The sequence below is a fragment of the Mercenaria mercenaria genome, chromosome 7 (genome assembly GCF_021730395.1).
Source record: "Mercenaria mercenaria strain notata chromosome 7, MADL_Memer_1, whole genome shotgun sequence".
Classification (NCBI taxonomy): Eukaryota; Metazoa; Mollusca; class Bivalvia; order Venerida; family Veneridae; genus Mercenaria; species Mercenaria mercenaria.
Genome location: NC_069367.1, coordinates 74709904 through 74733749, shown reverse-complemented (window position 1 = coordinate 74733749; position 23846 = coordinate 74709904).

The following is a 23846-nucleotide window of genomic DNA, read 5'->3' as shown; positions in this document are numbered from 1 at the left end:
TTTTTTTGGGCAAGTTTATCCCCCTTTTGTATTTAGAAATTTATCAATTTTTTGGTTAATTTTTTTTTTAGGTCAACTTTTCTCCTAAACTGCCCAAAGGGCTTTTGCTTTAAAAACTTGGAAAAACTTGTTCACCACATAAGGGCAGACCCTGTTTTTTTAAGAAACAAACTCCATTTTGTTTTTGCAAAAAATTTTGGGCCCCTTTTGGATTTGGGGGAAATTTTTCAGTTTTTTTGGGTTAATTTTTAAATGTTTGGGTCAGTTTTTTCTCCTAAACTGTCAAAGCTATTTTTTTAAAACTTGAAACCCTTTTCCCAACCTTCATAATTTGCCCCTTGTACGGGAAAGGGAGCAAACTCCACCCTGTTTTTTGGAAATTTTTTTGGGCCCCTTTTTTTGGACTTGGGAAAATACCCGATTTTTCTTTTAAAGTTTATGTTTTGGTCCCTTTTTCTTTTAAAACTATCAAAGCTATTGTTTTGGGAAACTTGCAGCACTTGTTCACCATCTTTAAGCTGACCCTGTACAGAAAGAAACTTTAATTTCCAAACCTCCCTTTTTCCCCAAAAATTTATTTCCCCTTTTTTTTGGATTTAAAAAAAATTATTTTTCTTGGTTGAGAAATTTGTTTAATAAACTTTTTTCAAAATACAAACTATTGTTTTTTAAAAACTTGCAACAGTTTTTCACCATCATAAGGGGGACACTGAACATCAAGAAAACATAACTCTACCCCTGCTTTTTTGAAAAGAATGTTTGGCCCTTTTTTTAGACTTTGAAAAACCCTTGGGGGGACAATTTTTTATTAAAAACAAAAAAAATCAAAAGGGCGTAAAGCACCCGAAAGGGCGGTGTTTTTTTTTTAAAATAAAAGGGCCACGGGGTCTTTAAACTTTTCGGGGGACGCTGAGTATAAAAATAAATTTTTTCAGATGCGGTTTTTGTAAAAGGGTTCACACAAATTTTTTGGGAATTTATTTTTCAAATTACATTTTTATGAAAATTATGCGTATTATCACTTTGAAAAAAAGCCCCAAAATTTCAAGTGAAATGAAAACACGTATCAAATTTGCAAAAAAAAAAAAAACCCAGCCACAGAAAAACTTGTGCATCAAAGAAACAATTTTTTTGCAATGATGCTCGTGATAAAGTTTACAGTTTTTAAAATTTCTGAGTTAGAAATTCATTGGGGCAGTGATGCACATGACAAATTTAAAGGGGAAAATAATTTTCAGTAAGAAATTTCTTGGGGAAATAGTCTTGTATTGTGTTTTTTGTTTTTTTTGCACAGAAAATAAATTTCATCGGTTTTTACCCTTTTTTTCTTGGGGGTTTTTTATGCGGCAATGGGCAGGTCAAGCTTGCCAATAAGGGTTTTCAGTCCCTGGTTTCTTGAAAAAATTAAAATGCACGTGATAATTTGTGAAAAGTTCTTGTCCCAATAAATTTCTTGTTTCAAATTTGTTAAGATAAATTTTTCATTAACATATTTTCAAATTCCCATGATTCACAGTACAGTTTTCAGGGAAAAAAGCCCGAGTTTTAGTTTGAAATTTTTTTTTTATGCAGTGGGGGGACATGATCATCCCGGTATTTGTAAAAAAATTTAAAAAAAAAAAAAAAAAACGGGTATCATTTCCATTACAAATTATCTGCAATGATTTAAATGTAGGGAAAGTATGCGGGGGAAATTTTCTTGAACAAAAATTGTAGGGGGGAAAGTGTTGGGAAAACGGGGCAAAAGCAGTTCTGTGGGGGAATGCCCTTATGCAGAGCGGGGAATTTGGGAAGGGCAAAAAACAAAAATTCTTTTGAAATTTTTTCTTTGAAAGGATTTTGCAGGGAGAGCTTTTGGTAGCTTTTTCCTTGTGGGGGAATAAACTTTAAACAGTTTTTTGGAGATTTGAAGAAAAATTTTCAATAAAGGGGATGGATTTTGCTTGAATTCAAGGGGAAAAAAATTTTAAAAATTTTTTGGTTCGAGGATTTTACATAGTGATTCATATTTAAAATTTTATACTTTTAAATTTAAAGAATTTATGTGATATTTTTGGTTTCATGGTAAAAAAGTCCCAAATTTTGGGAAAGGTTTTTGGGGTCGAATAAAATTTTTGATACATATTTTTTGTACAAAAAGTATGGGGGGATAAGAAAATTTTAAAAGACCATGCCCTAAATTGCCTGGGGGAAAGTACCCAGTTTCAAGTTGCCCAAAATTTGGGGTTTTTTTTTTTAAAGTTAAGCCAGCTGTAAAAACATGACCGGGTTTTAAAAAATTTTTGTTCAGTTTTTTTTTTGGGGTTTGATTTTTTTAGAATATTCCCGGAAAAAGTTTAACCTTATTGGATGCACAATAAAGTTAAATGCAAATATTTTTTCCCCAAGTCTCCTGTTTTTATTTAAAAGCCCTTTACCAAAAGCTTTTCGCATTCTTAAATTTTTTTCAAAAAAGTGGTTTTTACAAGAGCACCCGGGTTACGTTTTGAAAATGTAAACAACCGACTTTTATAAATTATTTAAATAAATAAATTTAAAAGATCGCCCGATTTTGGGTATAATACTGTTTTGACAGTGGGGGGTAATTTCCCCCATGTTTTATAGGTCCATTTTTCGGGAAAAAAAAATTTTCCGAACGCCCATAAAATCAAAGAAAGAAAGCTTTGGTTTTCATAAAATTTAAAAAAACCCCATTTTAAAAATTTTTATATTATTCTACAAAACCATTTTTCATTTTAAACTGAAACTTTTATCAAAACTCAAAAGGGAAGAAAAGGGGGCCCCACATTTTCTGGCGGGTTCAGGGTTTTTAAAAACTCACCTTTTTTTAAAAAGCTGATACTTGTCTTCGTTTTGATGCTTTTGGGCAACATCGTGCGGTTTTTTAAACTTTACAAAACTGGGAAAAACCCTTCTTTTTTTTGACAATTTTTTTAAATTTTTTTTTTTTTAAAAAATTTGACTTTTTTTTTTTAAAGGGGGAAAAAACTCATTAAGTTTTTTTTTAAGTTTTCCAAACTTGGGGGCAGAACGCAAAACCCCCTTATGGACAGAAAAAAAAAGTTGGTGTCAAATGCTGTTCATTTACTAAAAAAATCGGGTTGTTTTGTGTTTACTGTTTAAACCTTTTTTTTTTCTGATTTCCTACAATTGTTTCCCGGCCCAAAAAAAACCCCGGTAAAATAATTGCTTATTAGGACAAACCCCACTGTCCTTGCCATTCCCCCAACCTGCTAAAAAAAAAAAAATATATAAGATTCAGTTTTTAATTTAATATTTCACTGGTACTACCATTTTTGTAACTTCATTTCTTTTAAAAAAACACGTCAGAGTTTTTTGGGGCATTTTCGGGCCCGGGACTAAAACGTTTGCGAAATTAAATTTTAAATTTTTTTTCTTTACACGAAAATTGCCGTTAGGAAACCCAAGCAATACCCCGATTTTCCGGGTGGGTTTTAAAGTGTCACAAAACTGTTCCGTTCACAAATTGAAATCGGTGCATTAAAACCGCCTAGCTATAGCTACTCCCTGTTATAGAGAAGGGTAAGGGCTGCCCGCCTTATGTGTGAGAGGCCGGGGTTCGAGTCCCCCAATTAGAGCTTAACAATTTTCTTTCTGTTTACAGCATTTTTTGCTGTTTGGGCCCTGTTCCAGTTGTTCTATTTTTTACACCAGTATCATTTTTTCATTTTTTGAAACCCAAAATCATGCGGAATTTTAAAATAAAAATGCCCCCAAAGTAGAAAATATTCGTATATTTGTCCCTTTGAGGGTTTCTGTTTCCTCCAGGCCCAAAGAAGAGTTACTTTTCCTTGTTCAAAAATTTTTTTTTTACAAAAAATATTAAATGCTCATAACTAAAACGCTTCGGTTTAAAAAATGTTTTTAAAATATATCTTTTTTTTGAGAAATAAAAGTACATTTGTGTTCTTTTCAAAGTTTTTTCACTTCTTTCCTAGATTTGAAAAACTTAGGTACTATCTTTTAAAATTATATTAGTTTTTTTTTAAACTTTGTGTTTGGGGGCTTTTATGACAACAAAAAAAATTCCCCGTTATGAAATATTTGAAACCCCTGTTTTTTTACAGTTTTCAGATTTTAGGGTTGGGGGACCAAAGTTAAAAATAACAAGTGTATAAAATTTAAAACCAAGTTCAAGATGTGTAGAGAAAAATTTTTAAAAAGGTGCGGGAAATTATGTCACCCGAGAGCCACTTATTTTGTAAAGAAAATGCAAAAAAAAAGAGAAAATTTTATCAAATTTTGCACAAATTATATTTTTCCCGTTAACTTACTTCATCAAAAATTAAGCAGTTTTTCAGGGGGGACCAAAAACATTTAATGTTGGGTCCCGGGGACTGTCAAAGACCTCTTTTAAATTTTAAAATTTTTCTTTTAAACTAAAAACCCTTGCGGGGGAAAAAACTAAAAATTTGAATTTTTGTTTGAAAAAAACTTTTTTTTACTGGACATGCTGATGAAGTCGGATGTTCATGAGCATAGTTTGGGGGAAAAAGTAGCCCCAACCTATTTTAAAAGTTTTGGGATATTTTTTTTTAGCTCGACAATTCGAAAAGAAAAGGGGAGCTTCCTTCTCGCCCGGGGCGTGGGCCTTGGCGTCCAAAAAAAGTTAAATTTAAAAGTACCACCCCAAATTTTTTTCCCCAAAAGTCTATTGAGATATTGTTTTGGGTTTTTTGCTTTCCCTTGTTTACCATGACCCAGTCTGAAAAAAGGGGAGGCACCTCAAATCAAGCATTTTGACTAAATTTAAAGGCCCCCTTTTTTCGACTTTGAATAAATTTTAAAATTTTTTCCCAACCCCACCCCAAATATTTTCAGAGTCCATTGTTTTTATTTTTTTTGATATTTTTGCATACTTGTTTACCATATGGCTGATCACTACCTTTTTGAATTTTTAATTTTACCGCGGGCCCTAGTCACAAGTGGGTCCAAAATAAAATAAAAATAATTTTTTTTTCCTTTTCCCTAGTGCCTTTTTAAACAGCAACGTGTTTACTTTTCCCCCAAACCGTTTTTTTCTTTTGTATCATTACTTTCTTTTCAAAATCGGAAATTTTCCCTATCGTTTTTCTTGTAAAAAGGGTGTTGTAAAAATTTCAATTTTTTGAAAAGAAAATTAAAAAGAAGCGAAAAAGGGGAAAGTGAATTTAGGGGGTTGATTTAGCAAAACTGTGGTTTTTTTAAAATAAAATTTAAAAAACCAACCCCCTTTTCTTTTTTTTTTTTTTCTGAATAGCAATTAGTTCTTTATGGGAATAAAAAGTCTAGAAAATCTGATATGAAAAAAATTTGTGGGAAAAAACCCTTTTTTAAAGTGATAAATTTTTTTATTAATTAAAGATCAGCTGATTTAGTGGTGTTCAGCCCCTATATGGGGACCCCAGTCTGTAAAAGAGGGGAGGCAATCTATCAACCCATTTTGCGGGTTTTTTGGCCCCTTTTCGACTTAGTTTTTTGCTTATTGAAATTTTTAAATTTTTTCTCTTTGCTTTTTATACTGCACGGGGAAAATATTTCGAGCGCGCTGTCCACTGAAAGTTTTTTGTTTTTATCCCCCCAAAAGGGGGAAATATTTTTAAATTTTGTCCGCCCCGTTCTTTCTTCAAAAAGGGTTAACTTTTTGCATAAAAAGGCATTTGGGACTCGCAAACCACTGCATCCAGGACCTTCAAACTTCACAGGTGTTTGAACTTATTGAGTACAGGGACCCCTATTGATTTAGGGGTCACCGGGTCAAAAGCCCCGGGTTCCGGGGGCCCAAATTTGTTAACTTTTGCAGAAGGCATTTTATTGCAGACCACGGGGCATCGGGACCTTGAAATGCAAGGCGGATAGTACTTATTGAGTCCCACCCCCTATAAACTTTGGGGTCACCAGGTCAAAGGTAAAGGGGTAAACAGGGGCCAATGTTAATTTTTTCATAAAGGGGCACTTTCCCCGGCAAACCCCACTCATCAGGCCCTTTCGACTTCACTCTGAAAGAAACTTATTGAATACAAAATTCCCTACTGTTTTGGGGGTCACCGGTAAAAGGCCCAAAGGTCAAAAAAGGAATCGTTTTTTAACTTTTTGCAGGGCACTTTACTCGTGAATAAACTGCCCCCAGGCCCTTCAAACTTCACGGGGCTGATAAAAAACTTCTGAGTAAAACGCCCCCTACTGACTTTGGGGTCCCAGGCCCAAAGGTCAAGGCAGGGGCCAAAGGGAAAAACTTTTTGCATAAAGGGCACTTTTACCGAAAAACCCAAAACCCCCAAAGGACCTTAAAATTTTTCCCATCTATAGAAACTTTTTTACTACAAACCCCATTTGACTTTGGGGGGCCCCCGGGTTTTAAAAGGTTTCAAGGGGACCGGGTTAAAAGGCCCAAGGGCGCTGCAGGGGGCTTTTGGTCCCATTAGTAAAAGTTTTTGGGTTTTCTTTTTTAAAAGAAAGAAAGATGAAATAAAAATTTTGTCAGTGAATGTGTTTTGAAAAACCTTTATTGTGTTTTTCCCTTTCCCTCTAACTTTGTAAAAAAGTCACTTTTTTCCCCTTTTTTGGGAAATTTTCCCTTTTAATATGAGGGAAAAGGGGACCTTGAAATAGTTACTTTTTTAAAGGGAAAGTTGGAGGGATGAGCTGTTTAAAATCACATGTGTCCTTTTGAAATTCCCAGGCGGAAATTTTCTTTTTGGGATGAAAATGTTGCTGTTAATTTTTTAATTTTTTTTTGGGGATAAAAAAGTGTATTTGATTTTTTTAAACGTTTAAAATTGAAAACGTGAAATTTCACTGAAAAATTAGAAAAAATGACTTTAAAAACTAATAGTATCCCCTATTTTTTTGTTTTTTTTCTTTTTGGGTTTTTGGAAGTGGGTTTTTTTTAAAAATGCAAAATTGTTTTTTTGAGTTAAAAAATTTTGTTTGCGGCTGTTTGCTAAGATGATAGAAATGTTTAAAATTAAATTTCAAATTTTAAAATTTAAAAATTTTGGGGATTATAATTTTTCTAAAACCAAAAAAATTGATGATGTTCATAAAAGGAAATAAAGTCAAAAATTCCCTAAATAATTTACTACTGTTTGCAGATAAAATTTTGCCCTTTGGGCCTTTTTTTAAAAGTGATAGATTTGCATTTTTTTACGTAAAAAAGCAGCAATGCTGAAGTTTTTTTTGGATCTCTTCTATACAGGTAATCCGCCTTCGTACATTAAAAAAATACTTTTTTAAACTTTTTTTACATTGTTTGCAAAACCCAAAAAATAAAAAAATTTAAATACTGTTCGAAGGGGTTTTTTTTAACCGGAATGTAACAGATGCACTAATCTAATCTTAAATTTAAGTTTTTTAAAGAATTTCCCCACAATGCAAAACCTACATTTAGGAATTTGGGGTTGTAAAAAAAAGACAAAAACTTTTTAAGGGGCCTTTTTCTCCCAAAAAAATTTCATTTAAAATTTGGCAGATTTTTCTTTTAAATAATGTATTTTGGTTTTTAATTTGGGCAAAAATTTTAAAAACCCATGACTGACTGAGTTGTTGGATTCGTTCACATTAAATTGAAGGGCTTAATTTTCGATTCCCGGATTTTAAGTCGAAAAAAAGCCCGGAAATTTTCCCTAATGGAATATGTGAGTTTTTGTCTAACTTTTTTTGGCGCGATTTTTTGGAAACGATAAATCCAAAATTTAAAACCCTACATGTAAACCCAAAAAGGGAGTCCAAATTGTTGAATATCATTATACTAGTATTTTTGACTTTAGGTAGGGCATCGCAAAATTTCAAAATTAAAATTTGGTCTTCCCGAGGGGGCACATCATTTTTGACTAATCAAAAGGGGATTTTAGGTTTTTTCATTAATTTTTGTAAAAGTTTTCAAAAATTTTCCCCCTTTAAACGATTCCCAAGGTTTAAAACATAAAGTGCAAGGAAAAAAATTTTAAAAAATTTACATGATGGTTTTGGGGGTTATTTAACCTCATGATTTTGGGCCTTTTAGAGTGACCGTTTACAAATATATTTAAAAAAACTAAACGTTGGGAAAATTTTGACATTTGTGGGCTATAAATGGTTCTTTCCATGAATGAAGGGCAAGGCTTATCAACTGCCCGTAGGGGAATAAATGAAATAGTGTTTTAAAAAAAAGCTTCAAATAACTAGTAGAAAATTCCATTTTATGGGAAAAACCCCCAAAAAAAAAAAAAATAAAAAAAAATGGATTTAAATGTAGTTTGATTTGCGATAGTTAAGCTATGGGAAAACTTGCAAAAGTTTTTTAAAATCAAATAAATTTAGTTTTTATGAATATGGGCAATTTAAAATCTAAAGTGTTGCAAGCCCTTTAAGGTTTAATTTACACCTTTCTGTTTAAAAACCCTTTATACCTTGCGTAGTTGAAAAATTTTGTCGATAATAATTGGGTTTAACAAAAAAAAAAAGCTGTTTTTATTTTGGGCGTAATTATCCCCCTCATTGCACTTTTCAATTTTAGCAAGTTTTGGCAAAAACTTCAAAATAGGGTCAAGGGGCGGCTTTTGGGGACGTCAAGATCATTAAAGAAATAAAAACCCTTTTATGACCTGGTTTAATGAAAAAATTTTTTGTTGATTTGGGGGGGGGAACCTGTCAGGATTACTCCAAAAAAAAAGGGTTCCGCTTCCCATTTTTTGTGACGTAAACCCTGCAATCCCATCGATTTGAAAAAGTTGAAAGGGGGGGGAAATTTTATCTGCAAACATAGTAATAGGGATTTTCAATTTATATCAAAAGAATTTTTAAAAAATTTTTATTTTGGAATTGCTTATGATAATGATAATTAATTTATGATGCAGCTTCTGCTGCTTAAAATTTTAGAGTTATGGGGTGATGATTATGAAGATGCAAATTTTTTGGTGATTAAACCCGAAGGGGTTAAAAAATTTGGGAAATTGGTTTAATTTTGGTTTTTCTCTACAGTTGTTGCTGTAAGGTGAAAAAATTTTATTTTTTAAAAAAAATTGGCCCCCATTTTCAATTTAAACCCGGGGGATTTTTTTTTCCCTTTTTTATGTAAATTGTGCTTAAAATTGTTTATTTTGTTTTCGAAGAGTTTTGCCATTTATTATCACAAAAAAATTTTCCCTTTTTGGAAAAATGGGGGGGTTTTTAAAAAAAAATTTTTCCCCCGAAGGCTCCAAAAAAATTACTTATTTAAAAGTTGAAGGATTTGAAAATTGTTAAAAAAACCCGTTTTTTAAAAATTTAGAATTAAATTTTATTTACTAAAAACCCTTAAAATAAAAATTTTTACAAATTTAAAAGGTGCCTTTTTCTTTTTTCATATTTTTTTTACTTTTTAGGTAATGGGGACCGGGGGTTAGCGGGCACTACCCCGGTTTGTGATGAGGTCGTTGCTTTGGCTGTGACGGAGGAGCTGTCTACTGAGGTGGGCTCCCTTTGTTGCCAGGGCCCCTTTTGTCCCGTTGATGTTTCGGTAATCCCCGAGGGTAAGCCCCCCGCCCGACGTCGAAGGTTAAAAGGGGAAAGGGGGCCCGGATGTCCATTTTCCTTTTGGGCTTGAGGGGGTCCGTACCCCAGGGGGAACCTTTCCTTTTGTACCTGGGGTAGGGTTTCCTCTCCCACCTTTTTTTTGTCCCAGAGGTAGGGGGTGGGCCCCCTCCCCTTTTTACCCAGGTACCCAGGAAATTTAGGGACACCAGAGACGGGGGGGGCTCTGGGAGGGGTGGGCCAGGGGGTTAGAGGTTAATTTCCGAGGGTAGGGCCCGGGGTTTGATGTTTGAGGGTTTTGTCCCCCCGAAGGGCAAATGGCCCCGTCGACCTCTTTTGCCCAAAGCAAGTTAAATTTGGGGGGGTTTAAATCCCATTTATTTATTGCCAAAGGCCTTTACCCTCCCCCCTCCTTTGGGGGTTGGGGGAGGAAAAAGGGCAGAAATAAGGGCGTTTGGGATACTTTAACATTTAGCTACTTGTTGATATTTTATTGTTTGTTTTACTTTTTTCTTTAAATAGCTTCTTTTTTATTGCCAAATTTGTTTTTTTCCAATCATCATCATCATCATCTTTTCCCCCATTAATCATGGTCCAAAACCTTCTTTTCAAACATTCATTACAAAAAATTTATTCATCAGATTCATTTTCGTCATTTATCATCACCAACCCTTTTCTTTTTCATTAAAAATTTTTTCATCATCTTTTATCTTTTTAAACATCATTCATTATTTTCATCACATTCATCAAAAATTAACTTTTTCCCAAGTCCCGTCATTATCATTCCCTAACCCTTTTTGTTTGTTTTTTTTTTCTTTAAACTTTAGTTTAGTTAAGTTTTTTGTATTTCAAATTGAATACAAAGAAATGCAAAGGGAGTCTGCTTTCCGTTTTAATGTAAGAGGTGCTAGTGTTAAAAAAAGTTGGGTTTTTGCACCAACTGCCTTTTTTTTCTGGGGTGACCATGCCTTAACCCCCTTTGGGCCAGTGTTCCCCTTAACTATTTTTGTGAAAAATTCTATTTTTTGTATCTTGATTCAATTTTTTTTTGTTCCTGTTCCCGTTTGACATTTTTTTTTTAAAAAATATTTTTTTCTTTTTTTATTTTACTTCTTAACATTTTTTCATATTCAAGGGTATCTTTAAGATTTTTCATTTTTAGTTTACCTCAATTTTCTTTTTTCAAACAGACCATATTTTTAAAGTCTCTTGTACCAAATTTTTACGGCCCTACTTACAATTTTTATTGGATGTACTTTTCTGATTTGTGAATTTTTTAAATTTAAAATTTTTTTTTTATAACTTTAAAAAATTTTGTCCTTTTTTTAAATTTTTCAATACTGAAAAAAAATTTCATTATAAATTTTTGCCCGCCCATGTTGACAGGGAGAAAAGGAAGAATTAAAATTTGTTTTCTTAGGATTTTAAATTTTTCGGGGAAAGAGAAATTTTTAAATTGTTTTATGGTTTTTCAGACATAGTAAATTTCAAATTTAAAAAAACTTTTAACAGGGATTTTAGTTTTTGTAATGTCGGGTAGTTAACTTAACCATTTTTTCCTTGATTCTTTTTCCTTTTCAAAATTGTTTCAGAAAAATACCCCCAACTTCCCCCAAAGAATCAGAGGGGGAAAACAGTTTAAGGGGTTTATGTTCTTTTTGGTTTACAATTTTTTAAAAGGTACCCATGTCCAGAATCTGGATTTCCCCACAGACACTTTGGGCAGCCCATTCCCCCCTCCCTCCTCCCACTGAAGTTTTTTCAGCAAGTAATTGCTTTTCTTCATTAATTTTTAATATGTTTAAAAATGTAATCTTAACTTCCGTCATGTTCTACATTTTGAATTTGACTTAGGTGGTGGTTTTTTTATTTCATTTTTTTTCATGGGTTCTTTTTGCTTGCCGTTTTGGGGGGGGTCTTTTTTTCTTTAAAGAGAAATAAGTTTTTCGGGAAAAGGGAAACCTGTGGCCATGACAAAAAAACTTTATACAGATCAAAAACCTTAGCCCCCTTACTTTTGCAGAACCCTGACGAAGAGACAGCCCATCTTGATAAACAAAATGAAAAATGATAAAGAATTTGGGGTTAAATTTTATAAACGAGACCTTTTTTAAGTTTTTTCCCAAAAAACTAAAGTTATTTGCTGGATAGTTGTTCCCGGGGTGGAAGGAGTGGGCTTACTTTAAAGGGGTATGTGGGTTTTCCCAAAAAAACAAAAATTGTCATCACTGCTTCTAAAAATTCATCTCGAAACAGAAGGTAAATAAAATTTTGTTAAGATGTATTTTGTGTTTAAAGATGTTTTGAATTTTCAAGCCTTAAGCCAGGGGGATGGGCATCTTCCCCTGAAAACTTTTTTTTAAGTCTTTGCGGGGATTAAGGGTCAATGGGAGTGGGGAGACTTGAACCACTTGACCACAGGGACATTTTGTTTCAGAAGGTGTAGGCTCAGAATTTTCACAACAAGCTTTTTAAAACCCAAAACGTGGGGAGAAACTTGAACCTTTTTGGACCACAGGGGCCCCTTTTTTTTACAAAAGGCATTTCTTTAATTTTCACCGCTCAAACAGCATTTAAACCAATGGTTTTGAACCACTTGACCCAGGGGGGCCCCTTTTTTTTACACAAGGCCCTTTTCCAGAAAATTTATGTTTTTAAAGGGGGTTTAAAAGATACCAACCGTCAGATTTCTTGCCCGTTCTTTGAAAACCAAGTCTTAAATTAAAAAATTTTACTGATTGTTGTTTTTTGAAAAATATTTTGTGGGATATTGGGGTGTGGGGGTTGGAAAACATTTCATGTGTTAAACCCGTAAAGTATAACACTATATTACTTTAAAAAAACAAAACCAGTTTTTCCAAGGGACTGTTGAAAAAATTGGGGAGTGATATTGCATGCAGTTTGGATTTTCCCAGGGGCCCCCAAAAACGTATTTATTTGGGAACCATTCTTCAATGCACCCCCGTAAATGGTTTTTTTTAGGAAATTAAAAAAAAAATGTGTGAAAAAGTCATGTGTGCTTGTTTCTGTGGGTTTTGGGGTGTTTTTTTGGGGTGTGTTTTTTTATACAAAAAAAAAAAAAAATTTCAAAAAAAAAAAAAAAAAAAAAATATATATTTCAAAAAAAAAAAGTTTGTGCATGTTCTGGTGGTGGTTTTTACAAAAAAAAATACAAAAAAAAATACAAAAAAATGTTTGTGCATGTTCTTTGTAGCAGGATGTATCTATAAAAAAGGGAAAAGACAATAAATAGGAAATTTTCTGAGGGGGAATTTTTTTAGCAGTGGAAAGGGATACTGTTTGCAGTATGGGTTTTTCCCCCGGGAAACCAAAAAAAAAAAAAGTAATTTTTGGGGAAACCCTTTTTCGTTTCACGGGGACTGGTTTTTTTTTTAGGAAATGAAAAAAAAGAAGTGTGAAAAATATTTTTTGATTGTTTTTTTTCTTTGGGGGCCTGTTTTATAAAAAAAATTACAAAAAAATAACATACAAAAAAAGGTCTGTGTATGTTTGTCTGTGGTATTTGATGTGATAATGCAAAATTTTTTTTGTGCCTTTGGGAAAGGGAGCAAAGAAAAAACCCCCTCAATTTTTTTTGGACCTTTTTTTCTCAGAAGCAAAGAAAGGGGAAACAAGTGTTTTGATGGAATTTTTTTTATGAGCAAGAATTTGAATATCAAAGGCAGTGGACGGATTTTCTCAGAAGGGAAAAAAAAAACATGAAGGAACATAAAAGTGAAAAAGTTTATCATTGTAATATGTATGCATGTTCCAAAATGTCACCTTCTTTATATTGTTTGAAAACAATGTAAAGTTTTTTAAATTTTTCATGAATTTAAAGTCACAATGACATAAAGGGTTTCCCCCAAAAAACCCCCCCCCTAGGGGATTTAAGTCAGCCCAAACCTTTTTTTCCTCAAACCACAGATTACAGGGAGAATTGTCCCCGGTAAATTTTTGGGAAATTGGAAAACAGGGAAAAAATCCCTGCAAGCCAAACTGAATAATCTCACTTTTTCCCCACAGCAAGTTGGTTTTGAACACACCCTTTGGGGAGGGCAAGAGATTGAAAAAACCCCCAGCTTTAAACTACTTGGGTTTGGATATTTTGGGGAAACATTTTCTTAAGGCTTTGGGCAGGCGGGCACACAGGTAGAACCTTTTTTTTCCCCCCCAAACAAGGTTTTTGGGAAACCCACTTTTGGGGATGGCCAAGTGATTTAAAAAACCCCGGGAGGAGATTTTTGGGAAACATTGCTTTAAAGGGATGGGCAAAAAGGCCCCACAGGTAGAACCTTTCTTCCCCCCAAACCAAGGGTTTGGAAAAAAAAAACATTGGGTGATGGCCAAATGGTTTTAAAAACCTGGCAAAAGGGGATTTTGGAAGCATTGCTTTAAACATGGGGGGCGGCCCCACATGGAACCTTTCTTTCCCCCCCAAACAAAAGGGTTTTGGAAACCTACTTTTGGGGATGGCCAAGTGATTTAAAATCCTGGAGGTTTTTTTTGGAAGCAAATTTCTTTAAAGGGGAAAGGGCAGGGGGCCCCACAGGGAGAAAAACCCTTTTTTCCCCCCAAGCAAGGTTTTTTAAAAACCCACATTGGTGAAGGCCAAAGTGATTTAAAAACCCGGCAGGAGATTTTTGGAAGCATTGCTTAAGGCATGGGGAGGCGGCCACGGTAGAACCTTTCTTTTTCCCCCCAAACCCAAAAAGGGTTTTGGGCCTACATTGGTGATGGGCCCCGTGGGTTTAAAAAACCGGGGAGGGATTTTTGGGCCCTTTCTTTTTGGGATGGGCAGGCAGGCCCACTGGGAGAAACCCTTTTTTTTCCCCCCCGCAAGGTTTTAAAAAACATTGGTGTTTGGGCCCAAATGATTTAAAAAAACCCGGAAGGAATTTTTTTGGAACCTTTTCTCAAAGGGGGGGGCAGGCGGCCACACAGGTAGAAAACCCTTTTTCCCCCCCCGCAAGGTTTTGGGAAACCCACATTGGTGGGGTGGGCCCAAATGGGTTTTTAAAAACCTGTCAGGAATTTTTGGAAGCATTGCTTAAGGCTGAGGGAGGCGGCCACACGGGAGAACCTTTCTTCCCCCAAACAAGGGTTTTGGGAAACCCACATTGGTGAAGGCCAAGTGATTTAAAAAACCTGGCAGGGGATTTTTTGGGAAACATTTCTTAAGGCATGGGCAGGCGGGGCCAAAACAGGTAAAAAACCCTTTTTTCCCCCCCAAACAAGGGTTTTGGGAAAATACATTGGTGATGGCCAAGTGATTTAAAATTCCCGGGGAGGAGTTTTTGGGAAACATTTCTTTTTTTGGTATGGGCAGGCGGCCACCAGGGAGAAAACCTTTTTTTCCCCCCAACAAAGGGTTTTGGGAACCCCACATTGGGGATGGGCCAAATGATTTAAGAAACCTGGCAGGAGATTTTTGGGCATTGGTTTTTAAAGGGAAGGGGGAGGCGGGCCCCACGGTAGAAAACCTTTTTTCCCCCCAAGCAAGGTTTGGAACCTACATTTTGGGGATGGGCCCAAATGATTAAAAAACCTGGCAGGAGATTTTTGGGGCATTGCTTAAGGCATGGGCAGGCGGCCACACAGGTTTTGAAAACCTTTTTTTCCCCCCCAAACAAGGTTTGGGAAACCACAAAAAAGGGGATGGCCCCGGGGTTTTAAAAACCCCCGGAGGAATTTTTGGAAGCGTTGCTTAAAAGGGATGGGGGAGGCAGGCACACTGGTAGAACCTTTCTTCCCCCCCCAAACAAGGGTTTTGGGAAAATACATTTGGGGATGGCCAAAATGATTTAAAATCCTGGCAGGAGTTTTTGGAAGCATTGCTTTAAAGGGATGGGCAGGCGGCCACACAGGGAGAAAACCCTTTTTTCCCCCCAAGCAGGTTTGGAACCCCATTGGGATGACCAAGTGATTTTTAAAATTTCCCGGAAGGGGGGGTTTTTTGGGGGGATTGCTTAGGCATTGGGGGAGGCGGCCACACAGTAGAACCTTTTTTCCCCCCCCCAAACAAAAGGTTTTGGGAACCCCATTTGGTTTATGGCCCCCAAATGGGTTTAAAATCCTGGAAGGAATTTTTGGAAGCAAATTGGGTTAAGGCATGGGGAGGCGGCCACACAGGTAAAAACCTTTTTTTCCCCCCCAAACAAAGGTTTTTGGGAAACCCACATTGGGGATGGCCAAGTGACTTAAAACCGGAAGGAGAATTTTTGGGGGAAACTTGTTTAAAAGCATGGCGGCCGGGCCCCACCGGTAGAACCTTTTTTCCCCCCCAAACAAGGTTTTGGGGAAACCAAAATTGGGGGATGGCCAAATGGGTTTAAAAAACCCTTTTGGCAGGAGATTTTTGGAAAACATTGCTTAAGGCAGGAAAAAACACCCAGGTAAAAGTTCCCAAACCCTTTCCCTCAGGGTAGTAAATTGCTTCCTTCATGAAGGAAAATTTTAAAACAGCCAAACAAGTTTTGAACCCATATTGGGGGAAGGGGCAAGCAATTCGAAGAAAACCATCTTTACAAAGGGGTTTTGGCGAGTAATTTTTCAGGCATTTGGGGGACCCTCAGTTTAAACTAGCTGAAAGGCCTTTTGCACATAAAAGGGGTTCTCCCCCAAAAGGGGGTTTTTGACCCCTGTCATGGGGGAGTGGGTGGGCGGGCTGACACCCTTGGCCACTCGGCTATGTGCTGGGGAGCATTGTGTTTTGGCCTGGGGGGGGCACCTTGATGGGGCCGCGACCTTCAGTGAGCCAGTGAAGGTTTTTTCATGAAAAAGTTCTGCAAACCCTTTTTGGGTTTCAAAAACCCCCATCAGTGGGAGCGGGGATTTTTTAAATCGGCATTCTTGACAACGCAGTAACGTTTTTGGAGAGCATTTTTTTCATTTCCCCAGGTTACACCTTTGGGGGAACAGCTGGAAACCCTTTTGTAGACAAACTGGATGGTTTCCTTGCATGAAGGAATTTTTCACTCCGGGGGGAAAGGTTTTGGAAAACCCCACGTTGGGGAGGGGCAGGGGGATTCGAGGTCAGGCAACCTTTAGCCACTTTTGCTAGGGGTTTTGGGGATCATTTTTTCAGGCATGAAAAGGGGGGTCTTTGGGTTTGGGGAAAGCCGGCCCTTTTGTTGGCCCGCGATGACCCTTCTCTTTTAGGAGATTTGCATCAAAGGGGGGGGGTTTTTTGAACCCCGTTTTGGGGGGGGAATTTGGGGGATTTGATGTTTGTGGCCTTTGGCGCTCTGCCACTGATATTGGGGGATTTCATGGTCTTTGTGGTTCAGGTTGCCAAAATTGAATTATTGTCCTTTACCAGTTGTGTTTGAAAACCCTTTCTTTTTTAAAGTGGAAATTTTTTTTAAGGGGAGGGAAACTATCCCGCTGGGTTTTCAGGGTGGGGTTTGGGGTTTCTTTTACTGGTGCCTACTTTTGTTGAGGCAGTGGGTCCCTGATATCCTTTGGTGAGTGATGGGAGTCGCTTGGCTTCGAATCGCTGCCCCTTCCTGGCGGGGGCTCGAGGGCCCTTTTTGGTGGTGGAATTTTTTTATGGGAAAAGGGGCCATCTGGTTGGGCCCACAGAGGGTTTTGGGAGGTTTGTCAGGGGGCTCCTGGTGCAAAAGGCAATGGTCTCCAATATCTGTCATTGTGTGGTTGAGAATGTTGACTTTGGATCTCTCACTCTTCACTGATGTGTGTTTGAAGCCTTGTTTTGGGTTGCGGAGTGTTTCATGAATGTGGACAGATAGCTCAGTGGTTTGCACACTGGCTTTCCAATCCTGAGGTCGGGGGTGCGATCCCCGACAGCTACTCAGGAATTTTCAGAAACGCTTTTCAGTGTTTCCCACCCAACTAGAGGTGTACTGGTCAGGAACCCAGGCAATCCTTGCGTGAATCAGTGCTATACACTGGGCACGTTAAAGAACCAGGCTGTCTATTCGCAATGAGCTAGGCTAAGTTAGCGGGACAAGCCTGTCTCACTGTCCCTCTGGTCAGATTGCTCTGTGTCTGTACTAGTAGAGGATGAATAATGCGCCCTGTGTGGCTGCATTTGAACTCTGTAAAGCGCCTTTGAACGTGAAATTGTCAGGAAAAGGGCGCTATATAAATCTGGTATAATAATAATAATATAAGGGAGGCTGTTCAACTGGCTTGCTGAGTGATCTGTTCTGTGAAGTGTTCTGCGCCCAAAATTAGTGAGGAGCAGATGATTTGAAGTCGGGACCATGCAGTAACAGATGTTGGAGAGCATTGTTTCTTGCAGAATTGAGCACCTTGTTGGAACAGCTGACCTTCTGTAGACCAACTGGATGATTTCCTTGCATGAAGAATTCTTCACTTCAGGCCGGGTTACGACCTCATGTTGGTGAAGGGCAGGTGATTCGAGGTCGGCAACCTTGATCACTCTGCTATGAATGTTGGAGATTGTTTCGGGCATGAGTGGGTGCCTGGGTAGGAATGCTGGCCCTCTATAGGCCAACTGTATGGCATTCTCATATGAGGAGATTTGCATCAGGGGTGATGTTTTGAACCAGCATTGGTGGGGGACAGGTAATTTGATGTTGGTGGCCTTGGCTGCTCTGCCACTGATATTGGGGGATATCAGTGGTGTAGTGGTTGGAGTTGCTAACTTTGAATTACTTGTCCTTCGCTGGTGTGGGTTTGAAGCCTTGCCTTGGGTGTGGAATTCTTCATGTGAGGAGGCTATCCAGCTGGTTTGCAGGGTGGTTGGTATTTCTGCCCGGGTGCCTACTTGTGTCTGAGGCAGTGCTCCCTGATATCAATGGCTGATTAAGCTGTGAAACAACAGCAGCCAGCTGTGATTTAAGAAACCTGTGAAGTCAACAGCAGCAGTCCACTGTGAATTGCATAAGCTGTGGAATTAGTCAGTTGGGATATAAGCAGTCGACTGTGATAGTAAAAATTGCATGGTTTTTACCAGATATACCGATGGGTATGGGATACCCGGTATTTTGTTTTAAGAAAGCTTTGATATCTGTAACAACTGTGATTAAAAAAGGCTGTCTGATCAGCAACAGCAGTCCACTGTGATTTAAGGAAGCTGTGAAATCAGGATCAGCAGTCCCCTGTGATTTGCATAAACTTGGCAACAGTAGTCAGCTTGTATTTGAAAAAGCTGTTATGTCAGCAACAGGTCAACTGATTTATGAAAGCTGTTGAATTGTTAACATTTATGAAAGATATGTAATCAGTAACAGCACTTAGCTGGGATTTATGAAAGCTGTTAAATTGTTAACAGGAGTCAGCTGGGATTTAAGAAAGCTGTGAAGTCAGTAGCAGTTCTGCTGTGATTTATGAAAGCTGGCCACTCGGCTATGTGCTGGGGAGCATTGTGTCTGGCATGGGCGGGCACCTAGGTGGAGCCGCTGACCTTCAGTGGGCCAGCTGAGTGGCTTCCTTTCATGAAGTGTTCTGCACCCTTTATGGGGTTTCAAGCACACATCAGTGAGGAGCGGGTGATTTGAAGTCGGCATTCTTGACAACGCAGTAACAGATGTTGGAGAGCATTGTTTCTTGCACAGGTGAGCACCTTGGTGGAACAGCTGACCTTCTGTAGACAAACTGGATGGTTTCCTTGCATGAGGAATTCTTCACTCCGGGCCAGGTTTCGACCTCACGTTGGTGAGGGGCAGGTGATTCGAGGTCGGCAACCTTGATCACTCTGCTATGGCTTTTGGGGATCATTGTTTCAGGCATGAATGGGTGTCTGGTTGGGAATGCCGGCCCTCTGTAGGCCAGCTGTATGACGTTCTCATATGAGGAGATTTGCATCAGGGGTGAGGTTTTTGAACGAGCATTGGTGGGGGAATGGGTGATTTGATGTTTGTGGCCTTGGTCGCTCTGCCACTGATATTGGGGGATATCAGTGGTCTAGTGGTTCAGGTTGCTGACTTTGAATTACTTGTCCTTCACCAGTGTGGGTTTGAAGCTTTGCTTTGGGTGTGGAATTCTTCATGTGAGGAAGCTATCCAGCTGGTTTGCAGGGTGGTTGGTGTTTCTGTACTGGTGCCTACTTGTGTCTGAGGCAGTGCTCCCTGATATCCATGGCTGAGTGATGGGAGTCGCTGGCTTCGAATTGCCTGCCCCTTCCTGGCGGGGGCTCGAGGCCTTGCTTGGTGTGTGGAATTTTTCATGTAAGGAGGCCATCTGGTTGGCCTACAGAGGGTTGGTAGGTTTGCCAGGGTGCTCACTGGTGCAAGAGGCAATGGTCTCCAATATCTGTCATTGTGTGGTTGAGAATGTTGACTTTGGATCTCTCAATCTTCACTGATGTGTGTTTGAAGCTTTGTTTTGGGCGCGGAGTGTTTCATGAATGTGGATGGATAGCTCAGTGGTTTGCACACTGGCTATCCAATCCTGAGGTCGGGGGTGCGATCCCTGGCAGCTACTCGGGAATTTTCAGAAACGCTTTTCAGTGTTTCCCACCCAACTAGAGGTGTACTGGTCAGGAACCCAGGCAATCCTTGCGTGAATCGGTGCTATACACTGGGCACGTTTAAGAACCAGGCTGTCTATTCGCAACGAGCTAGGTTAAGTTAGTCGGACAAGCCTGTCTCACTGTCCCTCTGGTCAGATTGCTCTGTGTCTGTACTAGTAGAGGATGAATAATGCGCCCTGTGTGGCTGCATTTGAACTCTGTAAAGCGCCTTTGAATGAGAAATTGCTCATGGAAAGGGCGCTATATAAATCTGGTATAATAATAATAATGATATAAGGGAGGCTGTTCAGGTGGCTTGCTGAGTGAGTGTTCTGCGTCCAAAATTAATGAGGAGCGGATGATTTGAAGTCAGCATTCTTGACCATGCAGTAACAGATGTTGGAGAGCATTGTTTCTTGCATTTAAGTGAACACCTTGTTGGAACAGCTGAACTTCTGTAGACAAACTGTATGGTTTCCTTGCATGAGGAATTCCTCACTTCAGGCCAGGTTTTGACCTCACTTTGGTGAGGGGCAGGTGATTCGAGGTCGGCAACCTTGATCACTCTGCTATGAATGTTGGAGATTGTTTCGGGCATGAGTGGGTGCCTGGGTGGGAATGCTGGCCCTCTATAGGCCAGCTGTATGGCATTCTCATATGAGGAGATTTGCATCAGGGGTGATGTTTTGAACCAGCATTGGTGGGGGACAGGTGATTTGATGTTGGTGGCCTTGGCTGCTCTGCCACTGATATTGGGGGATATCAGTGGTGTAGTGGTTGGAGTTGCTAACTTTGAATTACTTGTCCTTCGCCGGTGTGGGTTTGAAGCCTTGCTTTGGGTGTGGAATTCTTCATGTGAGGAGGCTATCCAGCTGGTTTGCAGGGTGGTTGGTGTTTCAGCCCGGGTGCCTACTTGTGTCTGAGGCAGTGCTCCCTGATATTCATGGCTGATTTAAACTGTGAAATAAACAACAGCAGTCAGCTGTGATTTAAGAAACCTGTGAAGTCAACAGCAGCAATCCACTGTGAATTGCATAAGCTGTGGAATTAGTCAGTTTGGATATAAGCATCGGCTGTGATATAAATATTGCATGGTTTTTACCAGATATACCGATGGGTGGATACCGGTATTTGTTTAAGAAAGCTTTGATATCTGTAACAATGTGTTAGAAAGGCTGTCTGATCAGCACAGCATCCACTGTGATTAAGGAACCTGTGAAATCAGATCAGCAGTCCCCTGTGATTTGCATAAACTTGGCAACAGTAGTCAGCTGGTATTTAAAAAAGCTGTTGAATTGTTAACATTTATGAAAGCTGTGTAATCAGTAACACACTTAGCTGGATTTATGAAAGCTGTTAAATGTTAACAGAGTCAGCTGGATTAAGAAAGCTGTGAAGTCAGTAGCAGTCTGCTGGATTTATGAAAACTGGCCACTCGCTAGTGCTGGGAGCATGTGTGGCATGGCGGGCACTGGGTGGAGCCGCTGACCTCAATGGGCCAGCTGAGTGCTTCTTTCATGAAGTGTCTGCACCCTTTATGGGTTTCAAGCACACATCAGTGAGGAGCGGGTGATTTGAAGTCAGCATTCTTGACGACGCAGTAACAGATGTTGGAGAGCATTGTTTCTTGCATAGGAAAGCAGTCCGCTTTGATTTATGAAAGCTGTTCACAGCAGTCAGCTGGGATTTAAAAAAGCTGTGAAATCATTAGCAGCAGCCGCTGTGATTTTTGAACTGTGAAATCAGTAGCAGCAGTCAGCTGGGATTTAATAAAGCTATGATTTATGAAAGCTGATAAATTCTTAACATGAAATCAGTAGCAGGAGTCAGCTGGGATTTAAAAAGCTGTGAAATCAGCAACAGGTTAGCTGTGATTTATGAGAGCTGTTAAATTGTTAACAGGAGTCAGCTGGGATTTAGGAAAGTTGTGAAATCAATAGCAGCAGTCCTCTGTGATTTATGGGAACTGTTAAATTGTTGACAGCGGTCAGCTGGGATTTAAAAAAGCTGTGAAATCAGTAGCAGCAGTCCTCTGATTTTTGAAAGCTGTGAAATCAGTAGCAGCAGTCGGCTGGGAATTGGTAAAGCTGTGATTTCTGAAAGCTGTTAAATTGTTAACAGCAGTCAGCTGAATTTAAGAAAGCTGCAAAATCAGTAGCAGCAGCCAGCTGGTATTTAAGAAAGCTGTGATTTTTGAAAGCTGTTAATTGTTTTAAACATCCAAGAAAGCTGTGAAATCAGCAACAGCAGTCTGCTGTGATTTATGAAAGCTGTTAAATTGTTAACAGGAGTCGGCTTTGATTTGTGAAAGCTGTGTAATCAGTAGCAGCAGTCAGCTGTGATTTATGAAAGCTGTAAAATCAGTAGCAGCAGTCAGCTGTGATTGAAGAAAGCTGTGATTTATGAAAACTGTTAAATTGTTAACATTTAAGGAAGCTGTGAAATCAGCAACAACAATCTGCTGTGATTTATGAAAGCTGTGGAATCAGTAGCAGCAGTCCACTGTGATCTATGTGAAATCAGTAGCAGCAGTCAGCTGTGATTTATGAAAGCTGTGGAATTGTGATTTATGAAAGCTGTGGAATCAGTAGCAGCAGTCGCTGTGATTTATGAAAGCTGTTGAATCAGTAGCAGCAGTCAGCTGTGATTTATGAAAGCTGTGGAATCAGTAGCAGCAGTCCACTGTGACTTATGAAGGAAAAATTTGATCATTCTCTTGCATACTTTGTCTACTAATATTTTTACAAAATACTGTCAAGAGACTTTTGTTATTCACATTATGTATTCTGTTTTTACCTGCAGAGATTGAGGTTATTAAAAGAAGTAAAGTTCAACTATCAACAGTGAAACTATTCTGGCTGTGAAGAGTTTGAGGCTCATGAAGAATGTGTTCATCACCTGTTGGCAAGTACAGAACAGAGATTACAGAACAGAAATTACAGAACAGAGATTACAGAACAGAGATTACAGAACAGTTACAGAACTGAGATTACAGAACTGAGATTACAGAATCATCCAAGACTGAAGTTAAGTTGCTTGTTTCTTGTTTAATACTTAATTTTAGGATGGCATAATTGAAATCTGAATAGTCAAATTTTACATTTATACTCTGTAGCAGATACATATAAAGATGTTAAAATATTGTTGCTCACACAGTCTGTGTATGCATTACATGTTGATTTTATACTTTAATTTTACTATAGTTAAAGGTATATTTATATTATTGCCATGAAATTAAATGTTTATTTATAACTTTCAGTTGCAGAACTATTCTGGCTCTGAAGAGTGTGTTACATCACCTGCCAGTGGTCATGAGCTGAGCAAACCTGTGAAGCTCATTACAGATTTCACAATACTGAAGTTGAGGTATGCATTTTTCACCAAAATTTCACTTGCTCAATTAAAGAAACATAGCTTAGTTTGAACTTGATATAATATTGTTGTATAAAACACTTCCATTCCAATACAGGTTGTCTATTGATTTTGAATAGTTCCCTGTACTCCTTTAGCATATAAGAATAGATGTGCTTGTAATACTTGCTTTTAAATATCTCTCAAAGCATTTCTTGTACATTAAAGCATTTACAGTTTTCAGTTGCTTGGAGACATTGCAGGGCAACATGTAAATATTTTAGCTGCATATTTCTACATAATTATTAATCCCATACATTGTTTGTGTAAAAATTGTTTATGTATAAATTATTATTATGCTTTAGTAATTCTGTTTTGTTGTTACAGTTACTGGGTTTATCTTGTACATATTGTAAATATTTTCTTAATAGTTGAGGGAAATGGAGAGATGATTGATTCACAAGGTTCAAGTGACGATTTTGGAGGGAATGGAAGGGTCATGTACATCATTGACAGATGAAATGAGGAAACAAGTGCTAGGTATTTACAGTGCAACCTCTGT